Raw genomic sequence first — 18190 nt, forward strand, 5'->3', positions numbered from 1 at the left:
GTCTTTGTATAATAAGTTGATTTCGAGTGTCTATGTTTCATTTTAAGAATTTAATAAACTTTAGTTTTAATATCAACATCAATACATCTATTTTCAGATATACTAAATGGGTAAATATATGGTGGTCTGTCTGCTAATTGAGACATTAATGTAAATTTCACATATGATCATGATCTCACTTAGATGTAATCAGTTTGTCCTATTTCTCCTATACTAATTTTGTAGCCATCAATACAGCACAGGAGTGTGCCCTGATAGGAGTCTTTTCTTTTTTTTTTTTTCTCTCCTCTTCTAAACCTTGATAATATTTACTCCTGGGATGCACCTCCAGTTTTTGAAATATACCTAGATACGTGTTTCCAATAAATCTATAATTAGATTGTTAGAATTAACTGTTTTCCTGTGCAATCAATCTTCTTCCCCTTTTCCTGTATGACAAATCTTAAGTACCCCAAATAGCTTTATTAGGGCTATTCGGGGGCATGTACATTGATCCCCAAGGTTAGTGCATCTTTTAGGGGGTGTCAGGCTGATTTCCCCAATTCTGTCAGCACTTTTCGCCTATTTTGCATTCGCCGTGTTGCGGTTTCGCGTGTTTTGGAATTGAATAGGACGAATCGCGGGTAGGCAAAACTTTATCGCGTACGCAAATCTAATTGAATACAGGCCTATATATCCTTTCGATCCAGTGTGGAACCACACCCTTTTTTTTTCTATTACCAATCAAATTTGTCATTGCCTCTAAATCTGAAATATCTGAAGCCCATCTCTTTTTTTTTTTAGCTTACCCTGCTCCCAGCTATACTATAACGCTAATGCACTGTCACTCACAACTATCCCAACCTTCACTTTGAGCCACACCTGTGTCCTCTCCTTTTACACTCATGTAAGCTCTCAGATGAGCAGGACCCTCCATCCCATTGTTTTTATGTCTGCATTTATTTTACAGTGCATCCGGAAAGTATTCACAATGCTTCACTTTTTCCACATTTTGTTATGTTACAGCCTTATTCTAAAATGGAATAAATTCATTTTTGTCCTCAAAATTCTACACACAATACCCCATAATGACAACGTGTAAAAATTTTTTTTTTTTAGATTTTTGCAAATGTAATAATAAAAAAAAACCTAAGAAATCACATGTACACAAGTTCATGAAGCTCAAAATTGAGCTCAGGTGCATCTTGTTTCCACTGATCATCCTTGAGATGTTCCTATAGTTTAATTGGAGTCCACCTGTGGTAAATTCAGTTGATAGGACATGATTTTGAAAGGCATACACCTGTCTATATAAGGTCCCACACTTGACAGTGCATGTCAGAGCACAAACCAAGCATGAAGTCCAAGAAATTGTCTGTAGACGTCCGAGACAGGATTGTCTCGAGGCCCAAATCTGGGGAAGGGTACAGAAAAATATATGCTGCTTTGAAGGTCGCAATGAGCACAGTTGCCTCCATCATCTGTAAATGGAAGAAGTTCAGAACCACCAGGACTCTTCCTGAGCGATCGTGGGAGAAGGGCCCTAGTCAGGGAGGTGACCAAGAACCCGATGGTCACTGTTAAAGCTACAGCATTCCTCTGTGGAGAGAGGAGAACTTTCCAGAAGGATAACCATCTCTGCAGCTATCCACCAATCAGGCCTGTATGGTAGAGTGGCCAGACGGAAGACACTCCTTAGTAAAAAGCACATGACAGTCAGCCTGGAGTTTGCCAAAATGCACCTGAAGGACTCTGAGACCATGAGAGACAAAAGATTGAACTCTTTTGACTGAATGCCAGGTGTTATGTTTGGAGGAAACCAGGCACCGCTCATCACCAGGCCAATACCATCCCTACAGTGAAGCATGGTAGTGGCAGCATCATCCTGTAGGGATGTTTTTCAGCAGCAGGAACTGAGAGACTAGTCAGGATAGAGGGAAAGATGAATGCAGCAATGTACAGAGACATCCTGGATGAAAACCTGCTCCAGAGCGCTCTTGACCTCAGACTGGGGCGACGGTTCATCTTTCAGCAGGACAACGACCCTAAGCTCACAGCCAAGATATCAAAGGAGTGGCTTCAGGACAACTCTGTGAATGTCCTTGAGTGGCCCAGCCAGAGCCCAGACTTGAATCCGATTGAACATCTCTGGAGAGATCTGAAAATGGCTGTGCACCGACGCTTCCCATCCAACCTGATGGAGCTTGAGAAGGGCTGCAAAGAGGAATGGGTGAAACTGCCCAAAGATAGGTGTGCCAAGCTTGTGGCATCATATTCAAAAAGACTTGAGGCTGTAATTGCTGCCAAAGGTGCATCAACAAAGTATTGAGCAAAGGCTGTGAATACTTATGTACATGTGATTTCTTAGTGTTTTTTTTTTTAATTAAATTTGCAAAAATCTCAAAAAAACTTTTTACACGTTGTCATTATGGGGTATTGTGAGTAGAATTTTGAGGACAAAAATTAATTTATTCCATTTTGGAATAAGGATGTAACATAACAAAATGTGGAAAAAGTGAAGCGTTGTGAATATTTTCCGGATGCACTGTATTTATCTTGTATATCCTTGTTAGCTTTATTACCCACTGAAACTGATGGGAGGACCTGGTACACCTTAGTCACAATTTTGGAAGCTACATCATTTAACACACTAGCCACCAGATTGGGAGGCCTGATATATGCTGGCCATTGTCACCCATCTTGACAAATGATTCACTTACAGCAACCGTGTTCTCAAGCAGGGGCGTATCTAGGGGCATGAGCGCCCCTGACAAGCTAAGGGACAGCGCCCCCCCCCTCTCTTGCTTTTTCCCCTACCACACAGTAGGGTGGGGGTGGCTTAACAATGAACCCTGTCTCCTCCCATCTCTACTTATGACTCCTCCTACATACACACACACACACATAACATACACACACACATAACATACACACACACATAACATACACACACATAACATACACACACACACACACATAACATACACACACACATAACATACACACACATAACATACACACACACACACACACACATAACATACACACACATAACATACACACACACACACACACATAACATACACACACACATAACATACACACACACACACACACACATAACATACACACACACATAACATACACACACATAACATACACACACAACATACTTACAAACACACACATTAACAATTGACTGACATGTTAACATACACACACACTAACAAGAAACTGACCTGTTAACACACACACACAGGGGCGCCGAGAGAGGGGGGGAGCGGGTACAGATTACCCGGACCCGTGCTTCCTGAGGGGCCCGGCGCTCTCTCACAGCAGCCGAGCACATGGCGTGTGCTGAGCTGCAGTGGGAGACTGCTCGTGGCTGCTGAGCAGCAGCCACAGCAGTCTCCTAGGCCTGTGGGGGGGGAGCGTTCACACTGATCGCGCCCCCCCTGGCTTTGAGCAGGACTGAGGGGGCTCAGAGCGCCCCCCTCCCCAGAGCGCAGCGCTGCATCGCGGCCCCCGAAAACGTTGATCATCTCAATACAATTTTTTTGCATGATGGTGGTCTCCTAGTGCCGTTTGTTTTGGAGGATGTATGATTGTCATTCGGGCCCAGGAGCAAGCTGTGATTTGTTTTTTTTTAATAGTATCGAGTGCCGGCAAAGCTGGAGAATTTAAGCCTTGGAGCGAGATAAAGTGAAGAGAGATATAGTACCAACCAATCAGCTCCTAACTGTAATTTTACAGGCTGTGTTTGAAAAATGGCAGTTAGGAGCTGATTGGTTGATACTTTATACCTCTCCACCTTACCACCACTGGTACTTGGTTGTCCTCAGGACTTACAGTAAGTTGTGGTAACTGATGAAGTGCTTGTTACACAGGAGATGATATGTATCAGTAAAAATAACAGACTGACCTGCGGGAACAACCCCACTCCAAGATAGCATAGAAGTATAGGCAGGTGTAGCACTTCTCGAATTCAGCAGATACCACATTAAGTTGACCTGCAGGCGGTAGCCAGGCCACAGCAGTAATCATCCAGAAGTCTAGATGCATGCAGAGTGAAATAACTCAGAAGAGCCAGTAATAAGGTTCAGCAGTATAGAGCAGAAAGTGTATGATGCGGTGTAAGCAACAGTGATAATGGCAAAATCAGAGTTGTACAAAGTTAGGCAATGTTGGATGGTACAGTGTATGCAGGGCCGTAGCTAGGGTTGTGCGGCCGGTGCCATCGCACTGGGCACCACAGGCCAGGGGGCGCTGTTTAGGCCTGTCAAATTTTTGTTTATTATCATTCTCACTTGTAGCTTCCTCTTATTTCATCCCCAGCATCTCTCCTGGCCTCTCCTGTCTCTTCCCTGACCCTTCCCCATGAAGCCATGGCCCTTTTTTGGGTGCATTATGTCCCTTTGAAAAATGAGGTGGGTGCCGATGCTCTTTCTGGCACAGGGCACTAAAAAGTCTAGTTATGGCTCTGAGTGTATGTGATTCACTAGTGCATCTATGATTACTGTACCAATAGCGGATAGGTTAATCACAGATGCAAAATGGAGCACACAGCAAATGGTCATTCTGGGCAGCATGTGGGCAGGGTATGAGTGAGGATCCTACTTATATTGAAATTCTGCAGTGCAGGGAGCCCAATACTTTGTAGGGGCAACTGTACAGAGAAAGAGAAGGAGGAGGAGGAGGAGGAGGAGGAGGGGAATTGAGGGGGCGGGGCTGTGTAGCCATGTAAATAGCTGCACACCATCTCTTTAAAGCTTCAAGCAGTAAGCTGTGCACAGTTTGGGAAACACAGTGTTTGTGCAAAGTCCTAATCCAGTTGTAATAGCTAAATCCAGCAGAATTTAAACAGTGATTTCAATTCAATTAAAATAATGAATCAGCTGTATAATGTTAAATGTACATATAAATCCCTCTCATTTGGAGTGTAGATGGCTAATGACATCTTTATAGTGGAAATTGTGCTTCTTATTCCTCCTTACCATATGGGGGTTCCTCCCACAGGAACTTCTCCTCTGTGCTGTTCCCGGCCATGATTTGCATCAGGTGCCAAAAATGGATAAGCCTGATGCATGACCAAGCTCCAGGCCAAACACTGCCATGTCTCCTATCATCCTCGTTCCAGTCCAAGGTCGCAAAACCAATCATATCACACGGGAGCCCCAAAAGTCAACAGCTTGAAAGTAGAGCCATGATAATATCAGAAGACCTTACCGACATAGAGCTTGGCTTGTGGCTTACTCATGTATCAGGCTTTACCTTATGAAGACCTAATAACCTTTTGGATCTCAACAGCACATAGGACGGGTCTCAGTTACCCCTGTCATTTTGGTAAAGGGAACAAGACCTTTTCAAAAATTCCACTATAAAGGTAGAATAAGACTTTAATATGAATTTTCCCATGATGTAGACAGTTTTAAATTTATATCGTTACAGTACATGTAATTTTCGGTGCTTCTACTGAAAACTGCAATTTCACCTTCAAGTGGGCATATTCCATGTGCAGCCCATTCAGCCTTCTTTCAAGTGCTCTACAGCACATAAACTCCTATTGACCTGAATGCTTTTAGATATGGTTGGCTGCTTAAGAGCCAATTGAACAAGCCCCTTAGTCCTATACAAGCTATGATACATCAAGTTATCTCAAACGTTTTCTGTTGTCACAAAGCAAATATAAACCGTGTACCAACAGTGGGAGACCTTTTTCTAAGCTCATGCCAACATAGTGTGCCAACCATTCGACTACAACAATAACAGCAGTCTGAGTCATCATCGAAAGTCAATAAATGAAGTTCAGTGTGATGAATTGGCAGCTTGGCAAAAGTCCCTAATGGTTAAAGGGCATAGAGTCATTTTATTTTCCTTGGCGCGTGTTGTGTTTCTAGGGGTGCTGTCCTGTGCTTTTGCTAATCAGGAACAGAAAAAATGGAACTTGAAGCAAACATTATTTTTAATTTTTTTCAACTTGGAAGACAGTTTATAATATTCGTATCCAATTCTACCCTTCAGTTTTGTCCTCAACCCTTAATCCAAAGCACATTCATTAATTCTTTGTGTAAACAAGAACTAAAAAAAAATTATATAATCAAATGAGTCAGTTGGACATCTGGTAAAGTGACCTCATGCTTGGGACCATGAACAAGCCGGGCAATTTTTGAAAGAGGTAAAAAAAAAAAAAAATAGTGAAATATTCTAAAATGATCAGATTTTTTTTTTTTTCCTTAGCAGACTAGATACTTAAATTCATCACAGAGGGCAGGTGCTTACAGACTTTTGTATGATTTTTTATTTTTTTTTAATCAGTGCTATGTCGTTTTTTTTTTTCCATTTATTGACATTACCTGTGTGATACCACTGAATGGATGTTTCAATATTTATTGCATTGCATAATGGTTTGCAGCAATATCATTTAGTCATTTTCAGCAAAGATTACCTTCCAAAATATGTTTATTCTAATGTCAATGTTTTGGCAGTCCATAAATTGTTATATGAATTCAAAGTGGGAAAATGTTTTTGAAAAGTTGTGGCAGTAGTAATGGGTTAATACTAGAATACAGGGACACATCAGTAATCACAGCACTGGCAGAAAAACATTGTTATGCTTCTATTAGTAAGGACAAAATATTAATCTGCTATAAAGCAACAGGTAGGAGGGGGGAGGGGTTGAAGCGGCAAATTTGGGCCATCGCCGGGCCCCTCCAACAAGCCCGGACTCAGGTAATTAGTACCCAAGGCCCCCCTTCTCTGCACCCCTATGCGACTCTCCAGTTGTTGTGTAACTACAGATCTCAGCATGCCTTGCCACAGTTTTAGCATGCACTAAAACAGGGATGGGGAACCTCAATTTGGTCTGGCCCTCAAACCTCCTTTCTGCTAGCCTCATCTGGCTAGCAGGGTGCCTAGAATGGCACCCTGCAGCCAGAATCTGTGCAGCAATGCTGCCTGGAGCCTCCTTAAGTCACACCACTGCCGTTACAGCTCCCCAGAGTATCCTCAGGATGCTCCAGGCATTGCTGTAATCCCCGGCGATTGTGACCCCGCCCCGTGTTACGTCACATGAAGGGAGCGTGGTCTGCACCGGGCCCACGAATAATGTTATATATATCAAAATGGCCCTCGGCAGAAAAAAGGTTCCCCGCCCCTGCACTAAAACAACAAAACTGTGGCAGGGCATGCTGGGATATGTAGGTTCCACAACAACTGGAGAGCCACCTGTTGAATACCCCTGTTCTGCATTCCCATTTATCAGGTACATTCTATTATTTATATGATACTCTAGGTAGAAGCTGATTGGTTGATTTTGGCACCTTCTCCACCTGTCCTCTTTGGAAAGTTTGATACATCGAGAAAGCCAGAGAAATAGAATTGGAGAGGGTCATTCTGTTTGCTTTCTTCTTACACTTATTGGACCTAAATGTTATCTGATCTTCATTTAAGTTCTATGAATAAGTATAGAGAATCAGATCAATTGAACACATAAGATATAACTAAATACTATAGTCACAGTTCCAATATAAAAATATAAATAAATACAGCACAACAACTAGATACAGAAATAAATGTAAGAAACTGAAATACAAGCATCTGCTAAATTTCCATTTAAAAACGGAATAGCGATCTCCTTTCCTGCAGTCGTCCACCCCAAATTAAAATGTCCATTGATAATGCAAATAGACACTGATGACTTCATATAGTGTAGCTATAAAACTAATGCAGGGTCAATGCACAATCAGCCAATCAAATGCTGCAGTATAATGATAGTCAGCATCATCATGGCATGTAAACGCACCGGCCCACCAGCACCCACAAAAGATGCTCCTAAATGGGGTATTGCTGATGCGTCTATTGCAATTTTTTAAACACGCCCTTACCGTGCCTAAATTATGCCTGTGACCCCCGCAACTTTTTCACCTCTCCAGGTGCAAGGAAACACAAGTCAATGATATGCAGAAAATATATATAGGTGTAGGCAAATGGATTTTTGCATATTTGCTGCAAAAAATAAATAACCACATATTCAACCCGGGGCTATGCACTAAAGCCCTGATTCAGAGGCGCACGCTATTTGCGTGCGCTCACTCTGAATCAGGGCGTCCTTATTTTTTTTTTTTTGTCCGGCCTCCAGGGCGCTCGCACAGCTGTGGGTGACCACCCACATCGTGTGCGTGTGGCCTGGCGATGATCGCGTATCGTGACCATTGGGTTTGCGGCGAGACCCTGCGGGAGGGTCTCGGCTCCCACAAGCCCGAGTGGACTTCCTGCTCTAATAGAGCAGGAAGTCCACTACTGACATCACTAGTGATGTCAGTAGGGCCGCCCACAAACAGCAGGCGTTCCTTCGGGAACGCCTCCGTTTGTGCAACCACCCCCTCTCCCCGCCTACAAAACGGGGCGAGCTGTCGATCAACATCGACAGCCACCCCGTCTTGTAGCGAGCCCTGGAGCGAGTGATTTCTCACTCGCTCAGGTGCGTGCGCACGCCACGCGTGCGCAATGGCCCACCATTGCCCTGCTTGCGAGCGCTTTGCGCTCGCGAGCGGGTCTGAATCAAGCCATAAGCCTTGGCGATTGAAAAGTGGAGAGTGATAAACTGCCAACCAATCATCTCCTAACTGCCATGTTGCAGGCTGTGTTTGAAAATTTACAGTTAGGAGCTGATTGGTTGGTACTTTATCACTCACCCCTTTATCTCTCTCCAAGTCTTAGTGCATCTCCACCTGAGCCTCGCAATTGTCAATGTCTGAAGGAGTGCAGCAATTTCCATCTTCTGATGGGAGGAGGTGGGTGTATTGGGTGTTACTTGCTGAGTGTGGGCTTAAGTATATGAATGTACAGACACGTGTGACTTTGTTTTGCAGGACAAGATTATTTAAATGAGGATAAGATAGTACAAACACTTGCAACAGTATTACAGGTACAATAACATTCAATTCAGCTCTGTCAGTTTGTATCAAGTAGAATCTAGAAACTCATCTGTCACATTGTGCTTCCACAATGAAACTTAAACCCTTTATTGACAACAGCTATGTACAGTATATAAACACAAAAAAAGCAATCATCTGTGATTTTATTATCAAACATCACGTACAGTAACATTTGCGCTGAGAAGATTTCACAGCAAAGTATACTAGTCATAGCCTTGGAGGATGGCCGTGGTCCTGCCCCTGCTGATCATTTCATAATGTATCTAAGGTACAGTCATGTTATCCCATGCTACAGCTATATGGCGTGTGCGGGATGTAGTTACTATGCTGCCGTTCGGGATACTGGCCGTCGAAATCCTGATGCCTGAATCCCGAACCATGGACAGTAGACCGGCATCGGAATTCCGACAGTTTGAGATCCTGATGCTTGAATTCCAATGTCCGGCATCCCAAACGTTGGTATAGCGGGTTTGTAAAACTTTAAGCTGCAGGTGGGAGAGGGTTAGGCTTTGGTAACATGGGGAAGGGGGGAGAGGTTAGGGTTAAGATGCGTTTGGGGGGGTAAGGTTTAGGCACCAAGGGGGGAGATTAGGGTTAGACACTAAGGGTGGAGGATTAAGTTTAGGCACTAAGGGGGGAGGGTAAAGGTGCGTACACACTGGGCGATAAAGTGGACGACTGAACGATAATGATATCGTTATCGTTCAGTCGTCCACTTTATCGTCCATTTTTAACCCCAAAACGATGAACGATAACGACGACGCGCGTTCCCGCGGGTCGTTCGTCATCATCATTCATCGGGCTGACATGCAGGCCAACCTGACGATCTCGTCAGGTTGCTACATGTTGGGGAATGGGGGAGAGAGCCCGGCGCTGAACGATATCGTTTAATGATATCGTTCAGCAGCTGTGCTCAATGTCATTGAGCACAGCCTGCCGGGGACACACTACACGAAATCGCTCAGGGAGCATATCGTGTAGTTTGTACCCACCATTAGGTTTAGGCACTAATGTAGAGAGTTAGGGTGTGGGGGGGGGGGGAGGATTAGGCTGCAGGAAGGGTTAGGGGGTGAAAGGGGTAAGGTTATTGTATCTTACGGAGCCCGTCGGCATGCTGGCAATCGGGATGCCATTGTCGGTCTGTTGACGGGCAGCATCCCGACCGCCGGCATGTCGTATCACACCCAACGGGTGCATCCCTCTACCCTTCTTATTGCTGCTCCTGCTTGTGCGTACTCTGATGGCATTTTTATGTGCATCTTTGCAGACCCAGCTCTTCCTCCTGACATATATTTACCTTGGTCTTGGATAGTTTTCTTATTACACACCGCTGCTCGTTGCCTTTGACCTTGATATGGTCAAGGCAGGTAGCACGATAGTTAGCTGCTGTGACATGCTGCTGTGACATGCTGTGTGTACTTTGTGATTTAGCACAAGTTCCCTTGCAGTGGGTCAAAACATGATGATGGGGCATGTAGGCAAATGATTGTTTAGAACTTGTGTATATAATATTGGCCAATTATGTGTGTAGACACCCTGTTAACTGTTCCTGTCATTGTAGGATTGAGCATGTGGGGCCCAACAGAGAATTTTAGGGTTTGGAGGTATGAAGTTTGGGTGCACAGATATGCACTAATAAACATTTGAATGATTCTCCAACTAACTTTGGGACTCAGCCGTGCGACTGCACATGCGTTGTCTACTGGCTGTGCATTTGTGAGCAGCTATTGTTGGGGAGGGATCCTACAGATCCCTCTCTTGGTAACTTTTGCTTAATGTAGCCTGTAGGCTACAATGGCTAATGTCATATGAAGATGGCATTAGCTACAGAGGGTAAGCTTAGGGTGTTTCGGGGATGTCCTGCAAATACTGTTTGATAAATATGTCCCTAAGAGGGAGATGTATCAAACTTTAGAAAGATATAAGGTAGAAAAGTTCACCATAGCAACCAATCAGCTCTTGTCAATTTATAGACTGTGCTTGATAAATAATATTTAGAAGTTGATCTGTTGCTTTGGCCAACTTCACCATTTTATCTCTCTTTAAGGTTTGATACATTTCCCCCCATAAGAAACTGATGGTGGGATGTACTAAGCATCGCATTAGAGATGCGGTACATCCCACCTGTCTTCAGGTACATACCCAGGTTCATTACCGTGGTATGTACCTAGAATATCGCAAAGGACAGCACTCCCGATAAGAGCTGTCCTTTGTGATGGCTCCGGTCATCTTATCTAATATCTAATGCTACCTATAGGGTGCAGTGTCAGACATGCTCCATAGCGTTTTCTTTTACACTGCTATACACTTAGGGTCTGATTCAGAGATGTACGTTAATGCCTTTGCTGCTGCATCTGTGTACGCAGTGGATGTGCAAATATATGTTAATGTTGCAGACTCCGTGGAATATATTGTGACGCCCACCTGTGGCTTTGTAAATTCAAGCATCTGTGTAACAAGTCGCAGCATCTGCGTACAAAGACTCAGCATCATTCCATTCAATGACCCCAGCCCTGAGTGAGCCTATGGTCCACGGGATGCTGGAGCCATATTTCCTGCGTATACGATCACAGCTACAGGGTGTGACATGCCTCCACAACGGTTGTAACATGCCTGCGTTCTTAGCTTTGATTCCCCATTACCTTCCCCAAAGACTCCCTGTCTGTCAATCATACTGTGCGTCATAATTCGCTTCAGGCGACTGCGGTAATGTTTCTTGAAACATACCACTCAAACGCATGCACAGATTGCTGATAATCGCTCAACTATGAAAACGTACCACTCTCTTAGACAGGGATGCACTAAACGAAATATGCGGTAAAAACCCCGTTTCCAGGGTTTTACCACATTTTCCGTTTGTGCTAAGGGGTGGCTGCTGGGTCTCCGATGCGGTGGGTAACGCCAGCTATTTCTGGCATTACCCTATAGAAGCCTATGGGCTTCTACCCCATCGCGCTGCGGCCGTCGCGTCACTCTGCGCATATCAACTCCCGGGTCATAAACCCGGAAGTCCATGGTGCAGGGCATATCGCAAAGGATAGCTCTTATCGGAAGAGCTACTGTGCTACTGATCGCATATGTTAGTGCATATGCGATCAGCCGGGAGGCGGTGTCCGGCAGTAAGTACTGAGAGGTGTTAGTGCATCTCGCCCCTAGTGAGATCTATAGAAATTGATCATGTGTGTGCTTTAGCTCGCTATTACATGGTGTATATCGGTTTTTTTTTTTTTTGTTTTCTTAAATATATTGTTCCTTTAAGTTCAGTTGTGAGATTACAAAGCTGTTCTAATAAGCATAACTTAAGCGAGTGTTTGCATGCTGGGATAACGCACATTTCCAGGGAATAGTGTACATTTTGCAATTCCTTTTAAACATTATTTAGTAGCTATATTCGACTCTCCGTGGGCTCACATGCAGCCTAGCAGCTGTTGCTAGGTGTCGATCCTATTCCCCCAGAATCAGATTACATTTTCAGATCATTGTGTCCTGTAAGCCTTCATTAAACTGAACTACTGTAATGTAAGCCAATACTGCAATTGATTGATTCTCATTAAACTTCCTTTCTCTGCTGACAGCTACATTAAATAAATTACACAGTTAATAAGAGAGGAAATTACATATTTCCTAGTGTAAACTCATATGCATACAGAGATTTGTTTTAAATATATGCATAGTAAATACCTTCTTGTAACAGCCACTGTGTCTCATTTGTATCATTTGGTAGTAAGATCCTTTAAGGTTTAATGAAGAAGCTGAGAGCTTTTACAGAAATGGGAAATTCATTTAGGTACTTTTCCAGTTAGCAGTGCATGTCCAAGACTGTAGGAAAATGTATGATTTTTGGCACGCTGCCTGGCAGCGCTTAGTACAGCGGATTTTATTCTTTAGTAATATGTAAGATTATTTTTATGTCATAATCCTGATGTACGGTGAGATTTTTTTTTTCAATCTTTTCAAACATTTATTGAATTTTAAAGGAAAATGAACACGACAATACAAACAAAAATGGTTGGTGTTTTAAATTGCATTAAGTAAATATTCCATTTACTATTATTATTTTTTTAATTCAATTGATTATATTGAAGGATTTACTTTAATTGCCTTCCGGTTTAATTTTTGAAGAGCTTCCAGTCTCTTGACTTGATTCGCACCCTAGTCGCTACCTGGTGCTAATGCGAACTTCCGCCTGTCTGTATCCGTCCAAGTATCTGTCCTTCATACGGATGGCAGGACTGTCTACTGTTTTTCTGGCGGCAGTCACCATTAGTGTCTCTATGCTGGGTGTAAAAGATGCGTGTGAAACATCTCCATCTGCCCGCTGCGGATGAGCACTGAAGTCAGCCTACACATACATGACACTCCCAGGACCCGTCCATGAGATGGACCAGGTCTGTACAGTCGCATGGTTCCCACTCAGTTGTACTCTCTCTATCACGTTAGGCTCCATACAACTGAGAAGGGAAACGCACGTGCATATGTGCCCTTATGTGCATAAGTGTATAATACTTACTGTGAAGGTTTTCTTTTATTAAATCTTCCTCCTCCCTTTCATGCTTATTGAGCTGGCCACCCTGACTTCTGCCTCTCTCCACCCCAATCAGTCCTCAGTGCTGCTACCTGACTCATCTTCCTCTCCAAACGTACTACATATGTCTCCCCTCTCATACAAGCCCTACATTAACTCCCCTTCCCCTTCAGAACCCAATTCTCACCCTCACTTACAAAGCTCTCACCTATTCCTCTCTGACCTTATCTCCTTTCGCACCCCTGTCTGCCCTCTTCACTTCACTAACAAATGCCGCCTCTTCTGCCAACTTATTACTTCTTCCCACGACCACCTCCAAGATTTTGCACGTGGTACTCCCTACCTCTTGAATTCTCTACCTCTCCCTAGTAGACTCTCCACCTCCATGCAAAACTACAAGCGGGCTCTCAAGACAGTATACAACAAAGTTTAAGGGCAACTATATCCTTACGCAAAAGAGAGATGAAGCTGCCAAACTCTCAAGTAGTGGGCTTTCAAGACCCACTATTTCATCATAGCTTTCCAACTCTCATCCTAACCATCTGTCCCTTGCTCACTATCTACCCCATCTGTGTCACCCCTGTCTGTCTACCCCTACGCTTTAGAATGTAAGCTCTCACAAGCAGGGCCCTCTTCCCCATGTGCTTTTCCTGCCCTTACCATTACTTACGGAACCTAACCCTTGACTTCTGCCACCATGAGTGATAAGACCGCTGCTGCAGCAATGTTTATATACCTTGTACTTGTCCTGCATTGTCTCGTACTGTAAGTCACTGTTCTCTTGTTCTGCTTAATTGTTTATGTACTTTGTTGGGCACTGCGGAACCATTGTGGCACCATATAAATAAAGGATAATAATAATAACTAATAATATATATTTGAATCTACAACATCAATGCCTAGTGGTAAACAAATGGCAAAACAAGATATCTATCAACCACAGAAAAAACAACAAAAACTTTTAAATGGCTGAAAAAAAACAAGCTACAGTGAATTTGATCCAGGCAAAAATGCTCGAGTTGAAGAAGATACATTATTATGAGTGTGGCACATTGTCATTTGGGCTTCTGATTCTAGAAACTCTATTGCAAATATACAGGCATTGCCCTTAGTGCCTTGCTGCCTAGCAGCTGGATGGGGTGCACCAGCAGTTGTTCTGCTGCTGTATGTAGCCACTTTTGTAAATGCCATTGACATTGAAGCTCTCACACCTAAAAAATATAACTTTTTAAAAGGGATGCAGTTCATATCCTGGCTGTTGGGAATGTCGGTGGCGGTGTACCAACACCAGTCAGAATCCCAGCCCCAGCCTCCCAACTGCAGGCATCCCGTCTTGGGGGTAGGGGAAGGGTTAGAGTTAGGCACTATGGGGAGGGGTAGGGTTAGGCTGCAGGGGAGGGTTAGGTTTAGGGGTAGGTAAAAGATACTTACCTGCAGGTGTCGGTATCCTAACCCTGCCGTGATGCCGGCTTTGGGATTTTGAGAGCCGGGATCCTGAGTGCTGGCACCCCGTACCCAAACCCAACTCTCAAAAATCACAACGTAAGAGTTTCTCAGCCAAGGTTGCTGAGCGAAACATTATTTGCACATGGAGAGCTAAGTTTATTATTGCGATATTACTGTACCATGTATTTCTTCCTGCAATACGCTGACTGCCTTCCACATCAATCCATACCACTGTAACATGGTTCCTTTCCTCTATAGATATCTATGTTTTTTCTTCCCGTAATCTCCCATTGTATGTTATACTTCTACTAATACACACCCTGCCAACTCTAACCTTTGTACTGCGCCCCAGATGGCTGCCTCGGCTGGTACTTTCATGGGCGGGATGAACAACAGATGGAACTATTCATGCAGTGTGTATCATATTAGACACTTTTCATTTACCCGTAAATGTCTTAGTTTCATGTATTGCATATCTCACACATTGTAACCTATGTAATGTGCCCAAGATGGCCGCCTCGATAGTACTCTCTTGGGTAGTGCATGGATCTGATGATTTTGTAAGAATCCTGCATCTCACTTAAGTATTCTGTAGCTTCTCCATTATGGGTGGGATATACTAAAAGGAAAATGCGGCCAAAAATTTGAAAACTGAAGTTTTTGGAATTTGGCCCCATTTTGCATATGTACCAAGCTCCGGCATGCAATACATTCCACACTTTGTACCCGGTGGGCAACGCCATCTTCAGTAGAAGCTTATGGGCTTCTTTTTGCTTCCTGCACTGAGAAGATCATATCAGATCCCTGCCAGTGTCCCCCGCGGCGGGCGCATCATTCTGCACATGAGCAGAAGGATGCCAGAGGAACTTCTGGGTTGTAAACCCAGAAGTCCCTCTATCGCATAGGAGAGCTCTTATCACATTTGTAGTTGCATACTGGGGTAATTAATGCCAGTATGTAACTGATAAGTGGCGGAATGTGCCTCATCGCGAATGCACCGCTTAGTACATCCCGCCCTATGTATGACACTCTTCCAGGCATTTCCTAGTCTGTCCAGTGTAACCTATATAATGTGCCGAAGATGACTGCCTCATCTTGTACTATATTGGGCAGGATAAATAGTCCTTGGATTCAGTGGCGGCTCCAGGGGTGGGGCTGCAGCACAGTCCAAAATTCAAATGGGGGAGCTACACCAACTGCCAGTGAGTCCCAGCCAGTGATGTTTGGCAGTGTGTGAAATGGCAGTTGGTGTGGCTCCCCTATTTGAATTTTGGACTGAGCTGCAGCCTCACCCCTGGAGCCGCCACTGCTAGGAATCTATTATCCAAAATGGCTGCATCAACCCTGTATTATGTTCATTGGTTTCTGTATTTCCTGCAGTCTAAACCTCTGTATTATGTTCATGATTTCTGTGGAGCGCCTTGAGTCCTTCTGTAAAAACACAATATATTATTATTATTATTATTACTATTATTATTATTATTATTATAATTTTTATTATTACTACTGCACATTTTTCACATTAACAAACCATCCTAATACCGGGCAGGAGAAATTATTTTTGCAGCTCGGATGTATCATGGTTATTCACTGATGCCTTCAAGAGTCAATCTGGAATTTAAATTTGTGTTTGCTACGTTGTTGTCCTTCAAGCTAAAATCCAGCCTGGTAATCAAATACAGTAATACAAGCGTATTAAGTATTTTCTTTTACAGTAGTAAATATGGTCTTAGGTATAAAGTGCAGGAAAGATACTAGGGGAAACTTTATCCATCCAGCTTTCAACCGCACAATGAACAATGCCAGTGTGTTGGAATGTAATTCACTCTGACATCCCAGGGATTGACAGCAGATATTGCAGGAATTAGTTAGACAACTGTATAAGATGCCTGCCATAACTCCACTTGTCACTATGACTGATATAGAGCTGGATTTTCCATATTGGTTTTGGCACAAATTACTTTTTGCACTTATTTATTTATTTATTTAGAGTTATTCCCTGTCTATTGCTAATTGCGAAACACCAGGGTGTCCTTATTGAGATTAATAGTTGACAGTTTAACCGCACCCTCCCAAAATTCTGTCACAAGCTAACTTTAAGGTGCATACATATGTTCAAGGTAAAATATTGTCTTGTTGTGCTGTATCAATACTTAAAAACAGTACATGGGTTTATACAGTATATATATTATGTACATATACACAGTCGAGTCACATTATTATGACCACCAGCTAATAGCCAGAGTAAGCGCCATGTGCAGCACAGACAGCAGCTAGATGGCTGGGAGTGATGTAATAAGGTCAGGGGCGTTTCTAGAGAGGAGGGGGCCCATGTGCAGTCTCCGACACGGGCCCCCTCCTCTCCGCCCGGCGGCTGGTAGCGCACTGAGCTGTGCGCGGCCAGCGCCGGAGTTATAGACTCTGGGCACTAGAGTGTGCCCATAGTCTATAATTAATGCACAGGTCACCGGGAAAATGGCTGCGGTGGCCATTTTACCTGTACTGTGCATGCGCAAACAACGGGAAAATGTCCGCCGCGGCCATTTTCCAGTCTTACAGCGCCAGACCCCCGCGCCGACGTGGGACTCCGGAGAGGTAAGTAATATTATGGGTGCAGGGTGTGCGGTACGGTCCCTCCATGGACCCAGGAGCCCGTGGGCCCCGCACACCCTGCACCCATTATAGATAAACCCCTGAATAAGGTGCTGGTAGGTTGGCATAGGTATCTGGAGCCCATGCTGACTGCGGTACATCCCTCAGCTGCTGGCGGGTGCGTGGTGGAGAATCCATAGAGCGTACACTACAATCGAGGTGGTCCCACAGATTCTCAATTGGGTTCAAGTCTTGGTAATTACGGGGCCAGGGAAGTACTTGGAACAGATAGTTATAAAGTAATACAAGAAATAAAAAATATTACAACTAGCAGCAGGACCTGTAATACCTCCTTCACAACGTAATGCCGGGTCGCACCTGGGATTTTGTTCATGCGTCCATCACGGGTGAGACCCGGCTGAGACCCCTTTCAGACTGGAAGCCCGACCAGGCTTAATGCCAGGACGATGATGTTGCCGCCATCACGTGCTGAGCTGGCGCTTGGAGATGAGACCATTTCCAAGCACCGGCTCTTCAGATGGTGTGAATGAAACCCGGGTTACCCGTTCACATTGCATCACGAGCCGGGTTGAATCTTTTTCACTTACGGCACACTGAACAGAGGGCCCGATTCAGACCCGCTCACTAGAAAACGTTCGCACGCAGCCCAACGATTTTTGCTATCTGCGCGTGCGTATGCATCGCAATGCGT

Source organism: Taudactylus pleione, unplaced genomic scaffold, assembly GCF_031769625.1.
Source record: "Taudactylus pleione unplaced genomic scaffold, aTauple2 ptg000161l, whole genome shotgun sequence".
Taxonomy (NCBI): domain Eukaryota; kingdom Metazoa; phylum Chordata; class Amphibia; order Anura; family Myobatrachidae; genus Taudactylus; species Taudactylus pleione.